Source organism: Helicoverpa armigera, chromosome 13, assembly GCF_030705265.1.
Source record: "Helicoverpa armigera isolate CAAS_96S chromosome 13, ASM3070526v1, whole genome shotgun sequence".
Lineage (NCBI taxonomy): Eukaryota > Metazoa > Arthropoda > Insecta > Lepidoptera > Noctuidae > Helicoverpa > Helicoverpa armigera.
The window spans coordinates 2,884,313-2,908,858 of NC_087132.1; the positions used below are offsets into that span (position 1 = coordinate 2,884,313).

Here is a 24,546-nt window from a genome sequence, read left to right on the forward strand (position 1 = left end):
ATGATTCCCGTCATTGTGGGTACAGTGGGAGGGAATGTAAAACTATTACTGGATAAACCCCGAATCTTTGTTCCGCCTGAAGCCTCTTTGGGAGAGCAACTAACTAGCTACAAGATGCCCTACATTTAGGTTTGAAGACACGCGGTCTCTCCAGAGCCAGTTTGCATCAATGGGCATCTGTTCTGCGGTGTATGTGATCTGCTCACTGCCACTTCAACGCGATAAGAGTCGGACAAATTATAGGAGAAAATGTTTGGATTGGCGCAATTATTCGACCACAATCAACATCCAATATTCTAGCTTTGTCTGCTTGTGTGTTCCAAAATGAACTGATGATCTAGTTAAAAAACAAAATCAGTGCTGAAACTCAACTCATTCATTAAGAAAAGGTGCACAAATTCCTAAAGGAACGGGCGAAACCGAGGGCTGAATTTAGTGTTACCTACCAATTATTGGTAATACTAGACCGCCCTCGTTTTGGAAACTTAGTAAAGTTTTGGAAACTCAATGTTAAACTGAGAATCGAGTTCCCACTTTACTATCATTTTCATAATTAACCATTGATACGAACTAACTCAAAAATTAACTCCATTTGATTTTATTTATTTGCAGTAAACTTTTCTACAATTACCTTATAAACCACTAGAAGATACGTAATTTTTTATTTCCTTATATTAATTAAACCCGGCCCTACTATACGTAAATGAACACTACATATCTATAATCTAAAAACAAAAGCAAACGAAACTTAATAACAGCAAACTGTTTACACACAGTCTGACAATCTTTACTTATCTTCCAACTTTGGTTATCTATGTGTGCGTACTGAAACTTTCACGTTCAGGAAGTGTGAGACGCTTGGCAAAAGAGCCGGACTGCGTTGCGGAACGAACGCGCGCCTCGTGCGATTCGGAACTTAGGACCAAAAAGTTTAGTACCGAAAAGGTTTTAGTTGCGAAGGACCAGAGTGAAGATGTGACGTGTTAGGTGTTGTACTCGAGTTTAGTGGAGGAGTTTTTAAGGTGAGTTCGGTTTTGAAATTATTATTTTATATTTAAAAAAAGTTTACTTTAAAATACCAGGTTTTTTAAAGCATAAGGTACTCCGTATCGTCATCATCCTTCGTATATTAACATTTTATATAAGCTAACATTTGTCCAAAAATAATACTTTTAAGATATATTTTTTCTTTATCGTTAAATTTAATGATGAATATACTTTTGGCCTCATGCAAGCCAATGCAAGCACCTATTCTTTAGGATACTTACAAAATAATTGAAAAAAAAACTTGCGTTGACTTCTTGAGAGGTTAATCAAAACTTATTTAATTACGAGCCTAGCTCTTATCGGTGCACAGTGCCCTTCCAATTCTGTTTATCTTGAACTAACAAGAATTAAAACTAATATAACAGCGACTAACAATGTCATAATATTATGTTACGAAACATAAATAATAACCAAAATCTGGGGAAGAACCGACAAATAACAAACATTGAGTCCACATATGTTATTAATATTTAAGATTAGCAACTGTTTGGCAGCCTTTAAATGGAAATGCTAATATTGTAGTACTAATTAGCGAATTGAAGTTAATTTTCTTAGTCAATACATTTGTTGTGTTACCTCGAACATTTCCAAATTAAGCTGTCGGACATAATATCGAGCTACAGATAGGATGCATGGTCATTAGGTACCTGTGACATAAGTTGAAAAAAAAAATGAAATCAACTAAAGTTGCGTGTCTAAACTTCGAAGTTAGAAAAAAGAAAAAAAACCGTTACATATATCATCCATGTACTTGAGTATTGTAGGATTCTTTTATAGTTTGCTTATAAAGAAAGAAACTCCAGAATTGGCTACGTCTCTCAGTAATCTTAGTTTAGATATCATCTGTCAAACAGCTCTTGAAAAATAATATCTTTCTTATCTTCGAAAATATGCAGATGATATTGCTTTGAACTACAAGATTGATAAATGATGATTGATCAGTATTATATTACTCTAAGTGTGATGTAAAGAGTAGGCGTATTGATTCGCGAACGTAAATAAAATGGTAAGCGCCTACCAAATGCCAAGGTGTTAAATCTGCTACTTCAGATATTTATATTTCTAAAGTTGCACTTTGTTTTATGCCTGTATTCCATCTTCTGTTTAATTGGAGCCATTCGTAAAATCTCTGGAATGTAAGTAAACAAATCGAACAACACCAAAGCAATATTTTTAATTTAATATTTTGATGATAGCCCGTATTCCATTTGCGACGGCACACATCTATACAATTTTAATTTATCTGTCAATTTCATGGCCGCCATTATCTATAATTCTATTTTCAAACGGGGGCCGTCAATGATGGCGCGCCAATTTGACAGGTGCTATTTACGAGGTATTTCCCGCCAAAAACTTAAGTGGCGTATCATTTGCGAAATCTGTCAAATCAAACGATTTGGAATAGCACTTTGGTAGCCTTGGTAGCATTGGAAACAGGTGGCGTGAAAATGGAAAATTATAATTTTGTTCCGAACCCTTGTTTGATCTTGTAATTTAAAACGAGGTATATCAGTGCTATGTCAGATTAAAAGCGAGTAATCTGTGCCTCACTGTTGTTGAAGTTTCAAATTACGGCGCAGTTGCCCTATATTTTAAGCGAATAATTTCAATATTTCCAAGAAACTCCCATCCTTATTGTATTATGATTAATGTCCAGGATTGCGTACAGGAATTTGACGATCGTTCTATTTCTGCGAGTTGTCTATACCCGCGTTGTTCGCAAACACGAACGGCGCCAACCCAATCAACTTTCAACTATTATTGTCTCATTTCAATAAACATAATAATTAGCTGAACAAGTTATATCTTGCGTTCTAGTCATAAAATCACGGCACTACACTAAACGATTTCGCCTTGATAATTATAACAAGCATGTTATTTATGTACTCTTTATTGTTACTACAGAAATTCTGCCAGTATCTGTTCGCATCGAATGGATTTTATGACTCAGATTAATTAATGTTTAATCTAGGCCTTTCTGTGATCTGTTGGTATGCTCATTAATTGACCCTTTCATCTTCATTAGAATATAAGAGCTTGCTAGAACTATAAACCTATTTGATTGGTTCCTATGCCTTATCGTTAAATCAGACCATTTTGCCATAACCGTCCATATAATAAATCAAACCTAAAGTTTGATTTTGAAACTCATATACGGAGCTTTTCAGGTGATACACACTTGCAAAAACGCTTACGAATGTCACTTTCCCAACGTGATATTATAATCTTTTAGACAGTTCCCGAAAAACGTCGGTTCGTCCCATCTGCCTGTCTATCTCTTATAATCTCTAGAGTTAATCTCATATTTTATATTTAATGTCACTGCTTACGTAACCAGGAATCGCCTACACGAATCACTTCAATTACGTATTGCACTCGATATTCGTTTTGGCAGATTTTTTACGAGATCACAAATAATCTTGTAATGACTGCTAACTTGGTGGTAAATCCCGTGAATCATGTTCTTTGGTTAATTGATGGGTACATCACTATTCTTAAGAAATACTCGTATGTAAAAAGTGACGCGAGTCTTTGATTGTCTAATGTTTGTAATGAACATTTTCCTAGCGTGGGTTTTAAATACAGTAGGAAGTCCCGAATTTTATTGTTTGACCATGAGTTTTCATTTTCCTCATCGATGAAAAACTATAAGAGTAAACAGTCGGCCGACAGTTGACCCGATGATTGGCAAAAACTTTTTTTATAAAATCTAGATTCCAATCAAAAATTTCAGTTGGTCTGACACCGGCTAAATACCTGATCTTTGTAAGGTGCAGGTTATGTATTAAGAAGTTAATTTTATATTTTAGCTAAAGAAAAAAATGCAGTGCCAATATCTTACCACCCATACCTACTAATAAATGACTTCAACTATTAAGTAATTGAGAACCTTCAATGCCTTCTTTTGAATACATTTTGGAGTGCTAAGTCAACCATATAATCTGAAGACTTAACCATATACCGATCTACGTGGGAGGCCTTTGTTCAAGTAAGATCTTCAGATACCATCTGTATCTATGGGGCCTTAGTAACCTACTTACTCATCAGTTTGCCATCATTAGCATATAAAGATGTACCGAATAAAGGTGACTTTGCAGTTCCCACTAATCAATGTCAAGGTGGTTTGTCCTGATTGACGTTTTTTAACCAATTCCCAAAAAGGAGGTTCTAAATTCGGATATTTGTATTTTTTCATTGTGTGCTTATGCTTTTTTGTGTATCATGTACCTACTCGTATATAAGCTGACAGCCTTCCTACAGATATACCCGTAATATATATTATATGAGAGTATGGGAGATTGTAATGATGATAGTATGTAATTTTACTAAGTTTCGTAAGCTGTTCAGCGATTTCTTAACTAAATATTTAGGGGTCGGCTTCCAATCTAACTAGATGCACCTAAGTGTATGGAGCGTATGGAGCGACTGACTAGCTATCTGACCTCCTTAATCCGATATACCTTAGTTAGACTAGTTGTCTGACCTTTCTGGCTTCTGACCATTCAGACATTCATGAAAGCCAGGATTGACTAATTTAACGTGTTTCCGTAGTAAATTCAATTTCACTGTGTCAGACAATTTTTATTAGATTCTTAGTTCTAATCTAAATGTAGAGGAACCCGTGAGCAAAAGCTAGTTCATCATAGATTGGATTAGTGCCAGTACCAAAGTTAATGTTCGGTGAACTATTACGATTCAGCTGAAGTTAATTGCAGTTTTTAAGAAAAATTGGGTTAAAATTGGTCATAAATTACTCGGGGAAGAACGATAGAAATCTTTGAGAGAGTTCCTGAAATGTTTTGCTGAAAAATGGGTGTTTACCAACCTCCTGAAGAGATTGAGAGCGTTATTTTTAATTAAAGAGTTCTTAATTTAAAAGATTCTCGGGCTTGTGTTACGTAAGGGGTAAAGTTACTTGAATGTTTGTCCTATTCCTGTTTAAATGGTAGTTAGGACTTTGTTTAGTATTCGTCAAAGCTATTTTTTGACTAGACGTTAGCAGATATTAAAATAATAAAATTTTATTTAAATAAAAAATAGTAAGTAGGTAGGTACATGGGTACACCCCAACCACAAATTATAAAATACCTATGCTTTGCTTAGCTTATAAAAAATTTGTAGTTTTACAAAAGTTACAGAAATAAGGATATATAAATTTATTATGTAGGTACATAATGATAATAACAGATATACCTAATTGTCAAAAATCTATCAAATCAAAAGCCCATACTGAGTCACTAGATATTGGTACCTACACTTGAAGGAAAAACAACCATTAAACCATATAATACCTTTAACTAATATCTCAGTAGGGGAAATCGCAATGTGTAATGTAATGTATATTTGTTCGTACGCCATCAATCAATCATTCGTAGTTGACATTAATCGGATGACGCGAGCGTAAATCGAGCTATTTCCTCCGTGAGTACGGGAAGGAAATAATATAACATTATGTGACTAGGCAATTTATATAGCTATGATTAGACATGTATGTATGTATTTATTTCCTTCTCTCGTATGGGGAAACATATGTACCCTGCCTGCGGGGGGACATCAAAAAAAAATTGACTTCTAAAAGCATTGAAGTCGCTATTTCGAGGTTACGTATTGCAAATGAAAATGCTTTTTTTCAAACTAGGCTGAAAATGACCTTTACATAAGAAAGTATGGGGGCTGGTTTTAAGGAAAACGCTCTTCTTTTTTGGAAGTCTATAAAAAAATCATGTTTATATTTTTTTGTTATCAATATCATCACCACATTTCGTTGATTATAATCGGCTACATAGTATTCGGTAGTTTATAGTGGAAACTACAGTACAGGTAAAGAAACACATATATATAGGTACATTATTTTCTATCAGTTTGGCAAATTCTGGAAAAATATTATCTACCATTCTTTTTAATCTTTTTTCTTTTATGTAATAATACGAAGGTGTCTGAGCTAGGCTTTACCTTTAACCATGAGTGACAAAATGACGCCATCGCCGACAATAGCAGATATAACCAGCTGACTATGACTGCTACGGTTTTTAACATTCACGACCAGTAATAAGTATGTTATAGGAACAAAAAATGGGTATGATTTGAAATGGTGAACTAAAGGTTCCGTACTTCGGAAGCAAATAATATAGCGAAAAGCATACCTAATATGAAGTAAGAAAGTTTTAAAAAAATAATATTTAACTTTAATTCTTCTCCTATTGTAGATTAGCTGAAAGTGATTTCTTTTGGAATAAGCTACCTATAAATGCATAAAAATAATTAAAATATAGTTCTAACACTCTTACATGAGTTACGGTTACATTCATAGTTTATATTTTGAATTTTCTGTGTGAATAAATAGGAATACAAAATATCAATTTTTTTGGAGATATAGAAAGCTAACGTAATCTCAAAAATTCTGAATCGAAGCTTGAAATGCATTCCAATATTGCTATGGTTGCTACTACGAAAAAAAGTCTGTCTATCAAAGACTTGATTAAGAGCTAAACAGGAGCTAGAACTAACCAACAAAAAATAAGCTAAAACCCGACCATACTGTTCAAGTTTTTGCCGAACCCGAAAAACTTACACATAGTAATTATAATTACCACAGCTAATTAGCATAAGCTACGAACTTAGTAATTAAATAATATATAACGTCATATCGTTACAAATAGTAGTGATGTCACCTCACTTTTTATTTACCGAACTTTTTTGATACATTTTACACGCTTGATTATAAGTTTAACGTCTGTACTTGGATCCTTTAACCTACTGGAGACGCCACTGCCGTACCTTCTCTGCCAAAGATGTTATAGCTACGAGAGCGTTTTTCAATCTCATATTTAAATCTGTGTGTCAATTTTATGCTCGTTTTGTCAATTTTTGGCTTGTGCACATTTAACGATATTTATGATCGAAAATGTAGGTATGAGTGAGCTGTCACAATTTTTGCGTTGCCTCGACTCGCACGTTGGCAGAATTTTACGCACAGAGATTTGTGCTGGCGGTTCCGGTAGGTTCAATACTTTAAGCGTCTATCAGATCTTTCACGATTGTTATTGTTATAGTTTTTACTGGGCGTACGTCATCGTAATGAGAGTGGTATTACGTAATGATGGTACTTGTGAACTGATATCAAACGACACCGCGGCCGCGTGACATAACACTGTCTAATATTGTGGATGCGGTCATTTGGGACTGATTATTTGTAGGGTTGACTGTTCTACGAATGTTAGTAGTTTGTATGAAGAACTAGTGAGGGGAAGTACCTACTTAGTAGACTTTATAGGGCCACGGCTAGCCGGGGCTGCGGGATTGTTCGAAAGAAATACCGCGGCCCTGGTTCATAACGGGCTCAAGAAGGTACATGGTGGATTAGAGTCGGAGAGAATCTGATGATCCCACCCTTTGCACTCTCAGTGGTAATGCTGAGTTACGCTTCAGTTTGGTACTAAAGCCAAGCAAAAATAATTATTTAAAGAGTTAAAACCAAATTATATTATCAAAATTTGTCTTAATTAATTAAAACGTTCAGTTGTGAACTTTTTGATATTTACCTTTTAGGTGCTATGCCGAAGTATCGTAAACATAATTTCAGTTGTCTTTTATTAATTTGAACTTGGTAATGACTGAAAAGCAATTGTACCATTTTTGCACTTTGCCCAACACAGGCGTCAAAGTAGTTTTACCTCCTTGATATTTTTATCACTTCACACAACTTATTACGGTGGTATGTAGGTGGAATATGATAGCGAATGTAATGATGACCTAATAGCCTAGACAATGGTGTACTTTACCATGGTATTTTCCAGTTTTATCGCTAAATACCTATCACTAATTGCTATATTTTATAGCAATTGCCGTTAGCCATCACGAATAAAGTGACGTAACTGCGAAAAACTTCAGACGTCAAACGTAAACCTATGTTACCTATGTTTACGTGGATTTTATACGTATTACTTACCTACTAAATTGTACCTACTGATATTTTCCGTGTATGTAAACTTAAATTTTAACTGATAACAAGTATTCAGGTATTAATTTAATTAATTTATTGCTACTTTATTTTAAATAGCGCAAAAACAATGAATCGTCAATTCCGAACAATGTTTACTTACAATTTAACATTGGTCGTAAACCAGGCTTTATTTATTATTAAGTAGTTAAATAGCACGGTTATTATAGTTATAATAATCAAGGAGGTTCTTATTGACACCGAAATACGTTAGTCGAATCTTCTATGAAACGAATTTCTTATTATTTTCATGTTTTTACTTAGGTACTATCTCTGTATTTCTCTAACGTAAATATAAACTTCAGTGATGTCCTTAGGCAGTGGGCGGAGCATCGCATTATTGCTATTAGTCGTTATCTTAATCATTAAATCCTACAATTTATTCCTAGAGAACCAAACTAAATACATAAACATATTTAAAACAGAATACTAATACATTCAGGTGGTAAATGATTGTCAAGTTAAGTTTTATGTTAAAATACGGTCGACATGCCTCCGCAGTTAACTGTTCAACAATTTGTTGGTTAGAATTAATCAAATGGATCCAGTATTAGTCTGGGTGTAAATATTGTAAATTAATTCAATTGGTTATTTATTTATATTTATGCTGAAATTGTAGTAGGTCGCGTCATTTATTTGTCTAGTGATAAGAGGTGTAGCTTTGAGCTGTCAGAAATGAAGCTTGTCATAGTTTTTATGTGGTTTTGACGGGGTCTTGTAGAGTAACTATTTAGTACCTATTCAGCATGTCGATTCTATAATATATCACAACTCACTTCGACATCACTCTCACTTCGACTTCGATCTAAAGGTAGAATTCCGTGGACGCGACAATAGTCAACCTATGAAAATGTATGGCACCGTTGCCGAGGCCCGTGACAGTCGCGCGCGGCCGACGAATTTCGTAAGCTGCTCGCGGCATTGTCAACAATTTAATTCTGGTTTTACTAAAATTCTATAGATGTTATTAAGCGGTAGACCATGTTGAGAAGCGTACGGCCGCGAGCGGCTCACGAAATTCGTCGTCCGCGCGCGACTGTAGCGGCCCTCGGCAGCGGTGCCATACATTTTCATAGGTTGACTTTTGTCGCGCGCGGCTGCGACAATCGCGACCCACGGAATTCTACCTTAAAGTTTCGTGATTGACATTGTCAAACTACACTAGCGCTTCACTATCGAGCGTGTTGACAAGTTGAACTAAATTAAAGTCGAGATTTTGACAGATCTGCCAAAATCTGTCTATCTATAGGGGAGGTAGGGGACAGATGGGCAGTTGGGAGACATGATGAAATCAGAATAAAAGGGGGGTCCTTTTATTCTGATTTGATCATAGTTTTTTTATTGGGTAGTTTACGTTACCGACTGGTAACGGTGTTCATCCATAGACTATCTGTCATTTCTGTGAGTTGTCAAGAACAAACACTCGTAAAAGTACTTAAATATTTTGTTGCGGTTTCGGATCGTTATGAAGAGAAAACTAATGAAAGGTATGTGTATTTTCTATTATTAATGATTGATTGTCAAAATCTCCAGTTACGATTATAGTAAGTCGATGCAATCCACACCTATTATACCTCTAGAAGAGGTACTACAGCAATAGTTTATGGGCCCCACGTTTTTATTTTAGTCTAATATGACCGGGACCACCGTAGGTTGACAGGTAAGTAACTATTTTTTATTTTCTAGTTTTCAGTGCACATAAGATAAAACCGTTTTAGTTAAGTTTTTTTACCGATTTTTTTATAAACTAAGTCAAAGTGTCCAATGCTCCCTATGGTAGGGAGGCTTGGACATACCATGTAATGTATAATTTGTAAATTTTTGTTCTTCTTCTTCAGTGAAAATTTGTGAGGTTATAAATCTGCGCTAAAAATCCTTTATAGAATCTTGTTTCAGGTACCGTTGCCAACTTGATCTAGGGACTCCATATTTATCAGCTGTTAATTTTATTTTTAACCTTTTGATACCTCTTGTATTGCTCGTTATATTAAATCTTTAAGAATTTCCCGTCGCAAACCATTCTTTTAACCCCGATGCAAAAACGACGGGGTGTTATAAGTTTGACGTGTGTGTGTGTGTGTGTGTATGTGGCATCGTAGCTCCCAAACGGATGATCCGATTGTAATGCGGTTTTTTTTGTTTAAATTGGAAATTGGAATGTCATTCGGGAGTGTTCTTAGCTATGTTTGGTGGAAATCGGTTCAGGTCTTCAAGGTCATCAGCTCGTTTGTTAGGTGTGATAGGAATGTTACACGCTCAGTTTACTTGCAAGCATATGTGGGATCTAAAATTTGAAATACTAATGTCTTCTGGAACCACTGAGCTGGTCTGCTGTTAGGACACGAAGATAGGAGACGTAATCCTGAACTGCCTTTTAGTAAACCCATCGAGTTTGGGCTTGTTTAATTTGTTTTGACTAGTTTTCTTCATGTTTCTAATTGACGAGAACCTAATGCTGGAAATGGGATGTGGCGGATGAAACCCTAGAATGATATATAACCCTGGATCAACAAAGGTCCATCTTTATTGTTTCTCAATCTGTGCAATTCTCCCAGAGCCAGTTTGTCATGAGGATTGTTAAACAGCTTCCTTTGGCTGAGATCGCATATAGCGAACCCATCATAAAAAGAAGGAAAAATTAAGGAGCTCCTTTAAAAAACCATGAAATAAAATAAAATTATAAATTTAAAAAAACCCCCGACCCAAAAAAGTACGCAATTATTATGACAAAATGTTATAAACGATAAACCCTATAAAAAGCAAAAAGTAACTTTAAACACTACGTAAGTACCAACTAAAGCATGTCAGACTAAACAAAATTTTGACGTGTCGACGGTTTTATTGAAACCGTTTAAATATCTCGTAATGTTGAAACTGATTGTAATTTTTAGGATAGCTCTTTGATTTTATCTAGCCAAACATAAGAAATGGCAATAAACGTTGATTATCTGTAAAATCTGAATTTTTTATGCAATAAATGTGAAAAAGTGCCCATCCCTCCCCTACCTCCCCTAAAGTATGAAATGACATTACGAATCGAAGTGAAATGCGAGTTGTTGATCGAATTTTATAGAATCGCAGGACTGTGGTCTTGTGGGATTGTTCATGACTATGGTTGTCAATTGACGTCTTGTTCTGTGGTATGAATGTATCATTAATGTGAGGGATTTTTATATTAAAATTTGACTTGAGGAAAGTCTATTAATTTGGTTTCTGACTCAAGTCTAATTTTGACCAATTTTGGTAGGGTAGGAGTTTTGAGTATTGTTGTTTTGTGGTTGTCATTGCAAATTACAAATGAAATCAAAATGTGTTTTCGACAACAACAAGAAGGGAAAGTAAGTTTGCAAATGTCTGTAATAACTCCTTCTTTTTGGAAGTCGGTTATAGCCTAAGTCATAGGTAAACCGCTATGATCAATCACTCGTAGGCTATTTGAAGTCTAGTACCAAACCTACAATCATAAGTACAAGTACCTAGTACAACCAAAATATGCTGCAGTACATAACTTCAAAAAAAAAAAAAATTAAGTTGTTTTATATATATGCTATTTTCTTATTTCGAACAGCCCTAACAATATTTTTTTGTTTTCGAATGGTGAATGCACCACTGTTTAAGTAAATATCCTCAAAAAAAAAACTAAAAAAAAAAATAGAAATATCAAACAAAAATATATTATTTTACCCCCTTATTAATTTAACATCACACTCTTCAATATTAATCAAACTCCTCTTAAACATTGATTAACAAACGCGACATATGCTAATATCAAGCCGAAGCATAAATAATATCTAGTGAAACGAGTAAACCTAGGTAATTGCGTGAATTATTTGTCACCTGATGTATCTATTTAATGGAGCTATGGCAGGCTTGTCTGTCGTGACAAATTGCATTGCTTGTTATATATTTCCTGTGGTTTTTTAATGGTGATTATGATTTGTTTGGTTATTTTTGTAGCAGACTTGTCTGCGAAATTTAGTGCACGAAATATTGTTACAGGTTTATTTTCAATGCGCGATAAAATCGCTGGCCTTATTATTTCTATATCTTATTGAAATGAGTAAAAGTTCAGCAATAACTTAATTATGATAAATTAATTAAAAAAAAAACTATGTATTTTTTTAACGATGGCAAAAATCATCAAATGACCCCTCCCGCTGTGAGTTAGCAGCGGTGAGGGAGTGTCAGAATTTTACTGACTAAAAATCCATCGTGTTCCGTCGTAGGCCTTTTATGTACCAGGGCCGCGGTAGCTCTTTCGAACAATCCCGCAGCGAAAAAAAAAACGATGGTTAAAACCAACGTATTTTTTACTGAAAAAAAAAGCAGATTACAGATGAAAATAAAACGAGTTTTCAGCCAGAAATCCTTTTTAACTGACCTCCCAAAAAGTTGGAGGATTCTGGCTCCTTTTTTTAACGTTTACTAACCATTATAATTTCAGTAAAACTGCAACTCCATACATTCAAACACCATAGTGACGTCACCATCCCGGCCATTCAAAACCATGACTGATGGTGATTGGCCGTGATGGCTATCAGCCGCATTGTCGTGAGATAACGGCCGCAGATAACAGCAATGAGATCATAACACTCATTGCTTTCCGATGGTGTTATTTTATTAATGGCTCGCTATGTTGTTTGGGCTCTAAGTGGCGTTGTGTGATGTTTGATGTTGTTAGATTGTGTAATGATGGATTAGAGGCGTCATGTCTGGTCAAGCAGTAGTGATGTATGGTGCTAGCACATCTTACGTTTAGTTGACAGCTGTCAGTTTTCAAGGGATGATAGCATTTTTTTTGTAGTGAGTGACAAAAATTTCAACACAAAAAAATGGTCAGACTATAAGTGAAGCTATATCTCGACTAATATTGTAAAGCCCATTTTGTTTGTTTGTTTAAAGCCCTAATCACATTAACCTCTGAATCGATTTTAAATGAACTCGCAATAGCCAATTTATCGAAGAAGGTTACTTTTTATAAGAGTGCGTCAAGGAGTTCTTATAAGACGAAAGCCATCCTCAACTTTAAGGTGGGTTGCACCATCAACTTGAACCATAAACGAACCATTTTCAGTTGTCAAATCGCCGATTTGACGAATGGGCGACAAGTATATTGCTGGTTATGATTTGGTTAGGTATACATAGTTATATGTAAATGGTCTTTATTTAGGACGAAGGAGAAAAGGAGTATGAGAAAAACAAGAGTCTACTTTCTGCGAAAAATAGTGCCAATTAAAGTAATAAAGTTTTTCATTAAAATTTTTGCTAATGGTTGTATGATGTAAGCAGCCAATAACACGAGCGCAAGTAAGTGGGTGTGTTGGTGATATCTAGGCATGTATCTGCCGCACTAGAACACATAAATCTAGCATATTTATGTACGTCGCACTTCAATTAATAACGAATAAAATTAACCGTTGACTCGTGGACCATACATAGCCGTGTGATAAACTAGAAAGGGCATTAAAGTTACAAAACTATGGACATTATTTTTACTTACTGTCAATTTTATTTTGGTTTTTCGATTATGTACTTACTTTTCGTAAGTTGTATCTATATTTTTCGCGTAAAAAATACCTACTTATACATAAGTATATTCGATTTCTTAAAAACAATGTGGCAATGTTATATTTTTAGATGTTTAGTTTGAATCCTTTCAGGTAGGTACAAGCAGTATTGATTAATGCGATTGAATTACAAATGTTGATGAACAATGATTTCGTAAGCTTTCCCGAAATTGAGGATACTTACTGAAAATGTAACAATGAATACATTATAGCCCTTCCTTAGATTAATTCCCCCAAAATTATAATTTGCGAAGCACGATGTCACTTCTATACTTTCCATAGGCAACAATATTCCTGAGTGTTGCCATTAAACAATTTGTAGTTCAGGTGCCTGTTACGTGTCGCTCTGGTATTTATTAGGCTTGTGTTCTAGTCATTGTTATTGTAATGTCTATTTTAACACCGTTTTACGCTTAATGGTGTGAGCAGGCGCGGTTAACTTAGATTGGACTTTCAATTAGAACAAGTACGTATGCGGTTTCGGTCGGGAAGGAAATTATGATTTGGTAAAATTTTACTTCATATCCTGAAAAAAGGATGGTTTAAAAAGACATAACTTCCTGTTTTTCAGATGAGGTTACAGTATGGCACAGAGCTTAGCAGCAGAATGACGCTATAATATAATATATCCAAGTTTAATTGAAAACTTCTTATAAATGTTTGTTTTTTTGTGAAAAATCACTTAATGTTGCATAAAATACTGTATACCTAATAACTTATGTAATTTCAAGACAAATTATCTAGCAGTAACTTTAGTGCCATAACTCATTTGGCTACAGTAAAACTTGTCCGCATACTTAACCGTTTTGTCTATTCATACAAAACAAAACACATACCACTAACCTTTTTAGGGAATACTGGAGACCAATACATTTGCAAACGGATTCAAATTATTGTATGAAATCTGTCTGTTTGTCTGTTTCTCCTTTGTGCGTTCAAAGTTATTTCCATATAAAATATGTTGGCGCCATTGTAGTATAAGTTATGAAGATAACTTAGCATGTTCAGGCTATGTAATAAGACTGGTAACTTAGAAATATGGACTATGGAGGATATTGGGTCAAGTAATCAATTACCACCGTTTAGCGTCAAATTATTGAGCTGTTGGCTTGTACACTTTCTTGCTGAAGTTGTAGTGATATGGATTTTAAATAAAGAAAGCGGATTTACGGGTTTACTAATTTTTTTCAGATTTTTGGTACAACCTAATTTGTCTGTTCAAATTTTTTTAAAGTTGGCCTAATCCTTGTTCAATACGACAGTGTATTAGTATTTTATTTATAGTGAGCGGTGTGAGCACCATTTAACTATAATGATAACCGAACCATTTTCAGTTCTTAAGTCGCCGATTTGGCTATTGGGTGGCAAGTTCACGACTGTTTATAGACTTAAATAGTATCACTCTCACTCAACTCACTCTTACAAAAGTGAACAAAAGTTCGAAGTTTAAACCTAACATAGAATTAAGTCCGCCATCTTTTGCGTAGTTTCGTAAAGCCTACTAAAGTAAGCAAGTCGCAGTTAGTCCATTAATTATGCCACCGACAGACCTGTCTAACCCACTATTATTCAATAATAATAAACATAAATCAATAATTAAGATAAGTTACTAATTTCTTGAGTTATGATATCTTTGGTGCGTTATAAGTAAAGTTAATAGCTATCGGTCTTTTGAGTATGGAAATATAGTTGCTGTTCAATGTTTTCTAGGTAAATAATGGATGCCATTATTTTCTGACTGGTTTGGGATTAACATACAAAATATTATAATTTAGTTGAACGTAATTAGGTAACGTATATTATGTTTAAACTGCTAGCAAAACTGTGCGATGTTAAGATTCCTTGCTGGACAGTCTAATTTCCTTTTGTCATAGATTTAGTATGAAAAGTAGCTTTAGATAAGCTAATTACTAGAACAATATAGGTAGGCTATAGCAATAATCTAGCGCTCTAGAACTATGATTGATTTCAGTTTCGTGCGACTTTATTCTGATGTAAGATCTTATCGCTTGATAGATAAATGTCTATGTAATAATGTGAATACATGAAATAGGCATGCATCTATAAAATGCATGCCTTTTCATAATAAGCACATAATTAATTTGCCACAAAATCAAACTTAAGTTTATATAAAAAACTTTTTACAAAAAAATAAAACCGACTCCCAAAAACACTGAAAAGCAAAAAAAAACTATTCTTAGGTGCATCGGCCTAGAAGTCAGTGTCTAATGGATGTAACTAAGTTTATTTCGCCACCGACTTCTAGGCCGATGCACCTAAGAATAGTTTTTTTTTGCTTTTCAGTGTTTTTGGGAGTCGGTTTTATTTTTTTGTAAAAAGTTTTTTATTTTTAGCTTTTCAGTGACAAGCATAGTTGTCACTATCCGCATAAGTGTAAAGTTCTTATCAATACGAACAATATAAGCCCAAACACGAGGTAGTTTACATATTCAAATGTCGAGTTCCCTCGACCTTCTCTGGTCTCCATCATCAGGTCAGCTTCAAACCTACACTGTTGCAAAGGTCTTGTCAATACGAACAAAATAAGCCCAAGCACGAGGTAGTTTACACATTCATTGTTCAAGTTCCCTCAACCTTCTCTGGACTTCATCATCAGGTCAGCTTCAAATCTTCACCACTGCATAGTGTTATCAGACATACGCCTTAGTGTCAAGCTTTTACCCTACGTATGCCTACAATTTTCGAAAGTTGCCCTCGATTTCTCAGGGTTTCCATCATCAGATCCTGACCTGGTGACTATGGGACCACCTGGGAGGTAAACCCTATTAAACAAAAAAAAAATTTTGCAAATCGGTCCAGGCGTCTCCGAGTAATCGGTGAACATACATAAAAAAAAAAAGATCCCGACGAATTGAGAACCTCCTCCTTTTTGGGAAGTCGGTTAAAAAAGAAAACGATCAATGTTTACGCTGGTTTATACTTAATATTCAAAGCAAGTTCGATAATAGCCATAAGTCACCGTTATGCCATCATGATTAGGTAATAAAAATCCGTTAAAATAATGTATTTCGTCTGCGTGCCGGCGGCAAGCCAAACCCAGTAGTTTTCCCGACGTTGACTCATAACTGATAGAACCACATTCGATTATTTTTTGTCTCCCACAAATTATTCGATCGTAAAAACATCAACAAAAAAGTTAAAGTGCTCTCTTTTAGATTGTGTACACGTGTTAATTTAATATGCCGTCATTTATAGTGAAAAACAATGTTATGATGTCACTTCCAAAAATGGTCGCGCAGTGTAACCACGGATAACAAAACTTTGGATAAGAATCACTTGATACAACCACAATCAGTTTACTTGTGTGGGTTTTCATTTCTCGTATGTTTTTCCTCTTCGTTTTCAAGTTTGAGATATCGACATTCAGCATAATGTAGGTGGAGTTGTGGGTTCGATTCCAGCGGAGGCAGTAGGCGGATTTGTAACAGCACACTTGATGTATAGTGGGCTGATAATTTTAATTTATCATGTATTCTGCAGTATGTAAACATTGTACTTATATCTAAGTTACGTGAGGGCGTTTTGGCACGCAGCTGCAACACTTTTTACGTAATACGATCGTATTTTACTCTGTGAGGGTTAGGATTACTGTAGGAATTCGATTCAAACGTGATTTATAATGGACATTTACTGAATTCGTGCAGCTGTTGCCAACTTGTGTTCGATTGTGTTCATGATTTCTTTAAAATGTGTTAACCGAGCTGTCTTGTTAAATAATTTGCATATTTGGAACGTTTGTTTGTTTATGTCATTTTCGTGCTCATGATCATTTGTAAGTGCTTATTAGAATGTCTCTGAATATGACGTGTGCTGTGTAAAGAAATATTTGAAAATGATTGATATCACACATAAATAATTTGACAAAAGTTTGCAATGTCTTGGAACACGAGGAAAATTTTTAATCATGTGTTTGTTTCATAGGAAGTTTCATAACCTAGGGCAATAGGAATTTTATGCTGAACTACCGTGACTAGACTATAAATACCTACACTTAGTCATAAGGTATGTGCAAACTCATCATAGATTTTACTAAGCACTAAAAATTCCATAACACGACTTATCTAATACTACATAGTAATAATTATTTATCGAATTAAGAATTGTAAGAATTTTATTATCTACATATATTTTTTAGTTTGTAATACATACATACCTAAGTTATAAATTAAAAATTACTCTGATCCTGCAGCAATTGATCCAAGAAAATCTTTACACAAAAAACTCCGAATAAATAACACCAAAATATGTTATGTCAAAATAATATTAATAACATAATTCGTATTGAAAGGTGTGTAGTTAATCGTGGCCGTGATCTTTAGGCACGTGACATAATGTGGTCTTATCACACCTTTGTATGACGCTGTGGTTCCAAGTCTTGGTCCCAATGTTTGCCCAATGTATACTTAGGCATTGGCCCCAAACCCCAACTAAGCCAACGTTGGGCCATTATGTGAGGGTTTCTGAAGAGTGCAAATGCTCAGGATCTATCGAAGAAACTTATTGTTTGCTTGGGTATAACAAGAGACCGCGGTTTAGAAAGGTTAGGAAATATTCAGAAAAGTGGATTCCTGTGATGTTTTTCACACTCGATACATATTTTTGAAAAAGTCAAAATCTTTCTTATGTTGGTCACGTTATACCCAACTTTCAAGGCAACTTGCAAGTATCCACGAGTTAGTACCTAAAAATACTGACGTCATTGTATGGACCTGGCCTGATTTTCGCCAGACTTCGTGACACTTGTCTGTCAAGGAGTCCAGAGCCTGCATGTTCTAAACTCACGCGCACCTTATCTTCCATCAGCTGGTAATTATACTGACTGATATCGCCTAACTGTAGTGTTAGGGAATAAACTAGTTTTTATTTAAGGGGTAGACTCGAGAATTTAGTGGCTGATATAAGATTGAACACGATGTTTTGGCAAAATTTTGAAGTTCATAATGTATAATTGTTAAAAGAATTTATATTTAACTTAGTGACTAATGTTTACGTGTGAATAGGTATGTAAGTAAGGTGAATAGTTTCCGTCCTAGCAAAGATATAATTAGGTAAATGACCGCTGCTTAGTTAATTTAAGATTTCAATCAAAAATGTACCTCTAATTTCGAAGAAATCTATTATAACCAAGTAAAATATTTAGTTTTTCGATACGTTATTTCAAATGCATCTCACGTATATAAGAATGTGTTATTTTGCAAATAATTGTTTTTTTTTTTTGTGAACGTCGAGTTTTATTAATTGTGAGAATTTTGAAACAATAGTCTATAAAGTTTGTTTTCATTTCATTTTTGTAGCAAAAAATGGTTGGATTTAGAGTTGTTTTCTATGAATTTTAAGTATTTTCCACGTTTGTTGTTTGTATAGGTAAGTGCATATGCATGATGTAAGTGTTTCTCTACTATTATTATTTTAATAACTACTGAACTGATGTCTGCGATAAAGACCAGTTAATTTTACTATCTAATTTATATTTAAATTCGTTAATTTTAAGATGTAGGTAAGTAGTTCATTATTACGTAGGTGACTTTTAGGTAACATAACTCGCGCAAGTGACGACTTGAAGTGTATTGAGAAAAATCTAATCTTGACTTTGCCTAATATTTAAAATTAACATAATATCCATGAATTTAGGAAAAAAACAGTTACCTATTAATGAATAATGAATATTGTTATAATCTATTAAGTCATAGTCAAGACTCTTATGCAATATCATTATAATTGGGTATAAGGTGTTCCCCTTAACAAGGACGATATTATGGGTTATGACTTCACTGCACAAAAACTCGCCAGCCACAAACGTGCCGAACCGTTCAACAATCCGTTTGACTGACAGATCTGTCGCAATCGATTCATTCGATCCGATTGAATAATCGACTAATCGGACTAATGATACCTTTTGTTGAATACCGAGTTTGCTGGCTGTTTCATACAAACAAATGAATTTAAAATAGTTTGGATTTAAAAAAGGAATAAACGTGATTTGCAATTTTTTTAATATAGAACAGCATGATGCATGTGTGGTGGTCTATGGCCAACAATGGACCGAGATTACAAGGGACCGATGATAAATATTTAACATTTATTTAATTTTGTAAAAGGTAAGTAGGTATTTAGATGCACCCCCAGACCTGTTCTGCTTAATAAATTAAGAGATTATAAAAATATTAATTGGTCCCTTACCTTAAAATGTCCTTACAAAATGTCCATCGTATAATTCTGATATATTGGTCTCCTGACACTTTTCATCTAAAACCTAAGTATGACGAAATTAATTTAGGTCCGCGGTGGAATCATGAATAACCAAGGTATGAAGTCGTTCTATAAAAATGACAGGCGATTGCTAAGTACTTAAACTCTTCCAGCCACTCCAATAAAATAAAATAAATTTTAACGAAATTAAATCGGTTTCTTAAGATAAACATTAATTAACTTTAAGACCACACAGATCGCAATACAAATATTTTTTTACGTATGATGTTTAAAAATAACATAATCTAGTTTACGGCATCCTTCGAGTTCCCATATAAGGTTAAATAAGAACCAAATAAAATTGTTACTAGGCTTTAAAACTGAATGTTTTGCAATTTCTGTTATCTGTGGACTGTGCGATTGTATTTTTATTGACTACGGTCAAGGCTTCTGCAAAATATAAAGCAAGGTTACCTTTAGAATCTTATTTTACTAAATGGCAGTATGTTTAGCTTGTAATAAAATCAGTTGGATCGGTCAATCGGTTACCTAGGCAACCGTTGATATCACTTTCTTGCTTCTGATTACAAACTACAGCCGGGTTTTAACGGGCCTTCGAAATAGTTCCGAAACATGGAGGAACTCGTCATGTCATAGAAGGTCACCAATCAACAGACCAACCGCGTTAAGCGTTTCTTAGCTGCAATACCTTTAACTACTTCTTGAATGTATTTATAAGCATTTTGGCAAAACCGTATAAAAATACGTCGCAAAGTTTGAAAGATCTTAACATAAAGACGACGCCAAGGCACCTATACTTTACTTATTATATAAGAATTACTGAGAGAAATATATATCACATTCCTACACTCAAGAACATATATTTTCCTCCAAACTCCATTTGCAATTAATAGGTAATAAAAATCCAATAACATACATCAATTAGTGTTTAGACTTGTGAGAAGAATAAATACATACAGGTTGCTTGTAAACAGCTTATTTACATTAATATCAAAGGCGGTAATTAAATGCATTATTTAATATTAATAATGCGGCCTTACCTTTAAATGATAAATAAATAAATAGTGCAATAAGTTCACAGAACTGCTTTCAATTGAATGATGAAATCGGTAACATAACATATACCTATGTCTATGTAATAGTTACTCAGTAACATGTAAGGGGATTTCCTGTATGGAATTTTTGTTTAACTATTAAGAGCAAAGTGCAATAGTTAAGTCAGACAAAATATTCCCTTCATTGTTTATAGTTAAAACATAAGCAGATGTGTTGTATCGTAGCTGCTTATGCTCTGAAACATGGCATCATAGTTTTGCTTTATTAGCAAAAGAGGAATTGTAAAATTGTCTTACAGAAATAATTGTCCTTACTGATATTATAAAAGGGGTACTGGGTTGTCCGGATAACTGGGTTGAGGAGGTCAGGCAGGGCAGTCGCTTCTTGTAAAGCACTGATACTCAGCTACATCCTGTTAGACTGGAAGCCGACGCCAACATAGTTGGGAAAAAGGCTCGGAGGATGACTACTATTATATGTAAATATGAAGTGTCTTTCTGTCTGTCCGTCGTATAATAAGAATTGATGTGTCATAACCTTCCTCAATCTTGAGAAACATCACTAACGCAAAGATTACAAGGTAATGGTACTTCACAATCTACATCAGATAATCCCAAATAGTTTTCACCAAAATACATTCAAGTTCACGGCTATCACGGAAGCCGGAATCGTTGAATCACGCCATATATTATATTTTATCTTTGACGATGGCTATAAGATATTAGGAGTTGTATGCAGATGCTAACGGGGCGTGTTGTGGTATAGATTAGAGTATTAAATCTCGGGCAGTCTGATAACAGTGTATCTTCTGCCAAATTTTCCTGAACGCATTATGACGCGCGTCTGGTTTGTCTCCATTGCTTGATGTGGTACGAGATTTTTTTTTTAAATAAATGTACAGCTTGTTCTTACGTGATTCCAGAAATAATTCTCATTTAGGTACTGTTGGTGACCACTGTGACACAAACGATGTTAGAATTGCATAAAAACTTCGAAATGTCGAAAACCTTCTAAAGTCGTAAATTGTATATTAAGTATAAAATAGTACCCAAATAATTCTAAAAATAGTAACCTGATAATGGCCTATTAATTTGTAGTTTGGTATTTTTCTTAGTCCCCTAAAATAATAAAGATGCTCTGCAACGAACACGAACAGCTTATCGTTCCTACAAGATCATTCTAATCTATCCATTATCTGCAAAATTTCCATTAAGATATAACAGATGATCCAATACCACGGAACAGTTCAATACCATGTTATCGAACATCTACTACTATGAGTATTTTCCATACTTTAGATTAGTGCGTTCATGGATTATAAGTTCACGCTAATACACCCGTCTTTTTTCAGATATAAAATCTTTATACTAAAATTTTTTATCACTGTCAGGCAAAGATTTTGTTTTGAAACCGAAACTTTGGTAATTATTACGCATACAATATTGAACAGATTATAATGAAACTAGGCAGTTAAAAAGCTTGCTATTAGCTGAACAATATATATACTACCTACCTCTTATCCGAAAACGAGCAGTAATTCGCACGACAAGGTTGAAATCACAGGGAACACCTAGTGAGAACATTAGTACGTATCCCCAAACAGAATTGCAATGGACTTGTTGTGTTCACTCGCATAGACGTCACGTATGTATAGATCGGTGAGTCAGTCTGTTTATTCGGTTATCAGACAATGTTTTAGTGCGATCTCAAACGGACAGATGGGTAGTATATTGATCGACGGACCGTCTAAGCTTGGTGTAATAAATGTGCTATGCAGAGCTAGATTTTGTTTGATGCTAGTTTGGTTATTTATTGGTAGGGTATTGATAGCATAGGGCGAATGCTGTCCACACAGAACGAGGTTTTGAGTTCGATTCCCGGGTTGGGCAAAGTTTCTTTGGGTTTGAAAAACTTGCACAAAGGAGCCCAGAGACTCAATTTGGGTGATTGATTGGTCGGGAAAAGGTTGGGTCAGATTTAAGGAAAAAGAGAGTGCACCTGTGCACTACAATAAGTCTTGCGTAGCTAAGTAGCTGGGCTGTTTTACTTAAAGACAGTAGACTTTGTATTGGTATTTCTATATTGTTTGACGTTTATAAAGCTTAATTTACTTTTGGATCAAACTTTAGGTATCGTGTGGCTTTTCTATCGTATATAAATCTATTAGCTGGCTAAGTTTTGCATCTATTATAGTTTACGATTTTTCTTCCATCAGTGCCATCATGAACTTAACCTAGTTTTCCCATACAAATATTGTCCTTATGACACATAACAAGGCATTTTTATATCAAAATTCTTATCAGGCCTACTTGAAACTGCCAAGTTCAAGGTACAAGAATCTTGTCGTATCATCTTGTTGGCGTAACTAGGAGGTCAAAGTACAGACTTGTTTGAGGAAAAATGCATCAAAGCTGTTAATTGACCAGTTACACGTGGGTGAAGTCTAGCGAACTTTGAGAGTAGTTGATTTGTTATAGGCAATTTGTCTGGAAGGAATTACTTTTCGCTCATGATCAAAAAGTAGTAATTTGATTCTGATCTCTAAAGTAAATTACTGCCTTTCTTAAGAGTCATCTACTTTTTAAGACTCATTTTGTTTTACGTGAAAAAGTAACAAACATACAGACCATACATAGATAGGTCTTTATAAATTTTCGCATTTATAATATTAGTAGGTAGGTACTAGGTATTTTGTGTTTCAAGAATTGAATTAGGCGAAAAAATCATAAAAGCATTTGAAAAATTTTAAGATATCCTAAGCAATCAGTTCTTGCCTACGAAACCTAGTTGCTTAGGAAAGAACGATGTTATACACATGGTCACCCATCCATATATTGACCGCGGAAAGTAAGCTCGACTTCAACTGAAATAAGATTCGGCAGTTCCCCTAACTTCTCAGTATTGCTGTAAATTATCTATTATTAGTTAATACGGCGCCAGTCCTCCTAGCCTATCCGCCGATAATGTGTTTATGATAAAACCAAAATGTATGCGCATGAGTTGAGTTCGAACTAATGTTGTGAATTAGGATTGTGGCTGCTAAGTATTATTAGACGAGTAATAATGTAGTGGGGATTCAAGTTATTCCTTTGTATGTTATGCTTTTGATCCAAAGAGGAATTTTGAATGATTTATTTAGATTGATTTATAACTTCATTTTGACTATGGGGGCACGGAAATGCTCTAAAAAGTTTTGTGTGGAAAATGAAGTTCAAAAATGATAGTTGCACTATCTGTAAAATAAGTATTTAAACATTACATATTTTCTGTCAATCAAACAAAAGGATAACATGTAAACAAGGAAAAAAGAATAACATGAAAAAAATGAGAAAATAATAGGTACTCAGATAACATATTTCTATTTAAACTTTACGAAACTTAAAATACCTTACTAAAACTTTACAAGTTGAACATCTTCTTTTAAAAGTTAATTTGACAAAGTTCCAACTGTTGTTAGCAAACGCTTCAAGTTTGATCTCCAACTGTGACTACTTCACCCGTGAAATACTTTAAAACAAAACTTTGAATAGAACAAGAAAAGTTTTAAAGCCATTTTAAAAACAATAACTTAAGTTGAAAACTGTAGCTGTAAAGTTGGAATCTACGATATAAATCACGCGATATCCTTACTTCTTATGATAAACG

At 34.5% G+C, this 24,546-nt stretch overlaps 1 protein-coding gene across 1 annotated transcript in view; it reads left to right on the top strand.

Moving 5' to 3' along the window:
• The first annotated feature begins 862 nt into the window (after window positions 1-862).
• Window positions 863-24,546, top strand: part of LOC110384409 (gremlin-2) — a 35,273-nt gene continuing 11,589 nt past the window's right edge. Inside the window, exon 1 of the mRNA XM_021345688.3 lies at window positions 863-1,022. The gene's annotated coding sequence lies outside the window, so the exon portion shown is untranslated. The remainder of the gene's footprint in view (window positions 1,023-24,546) is intronic.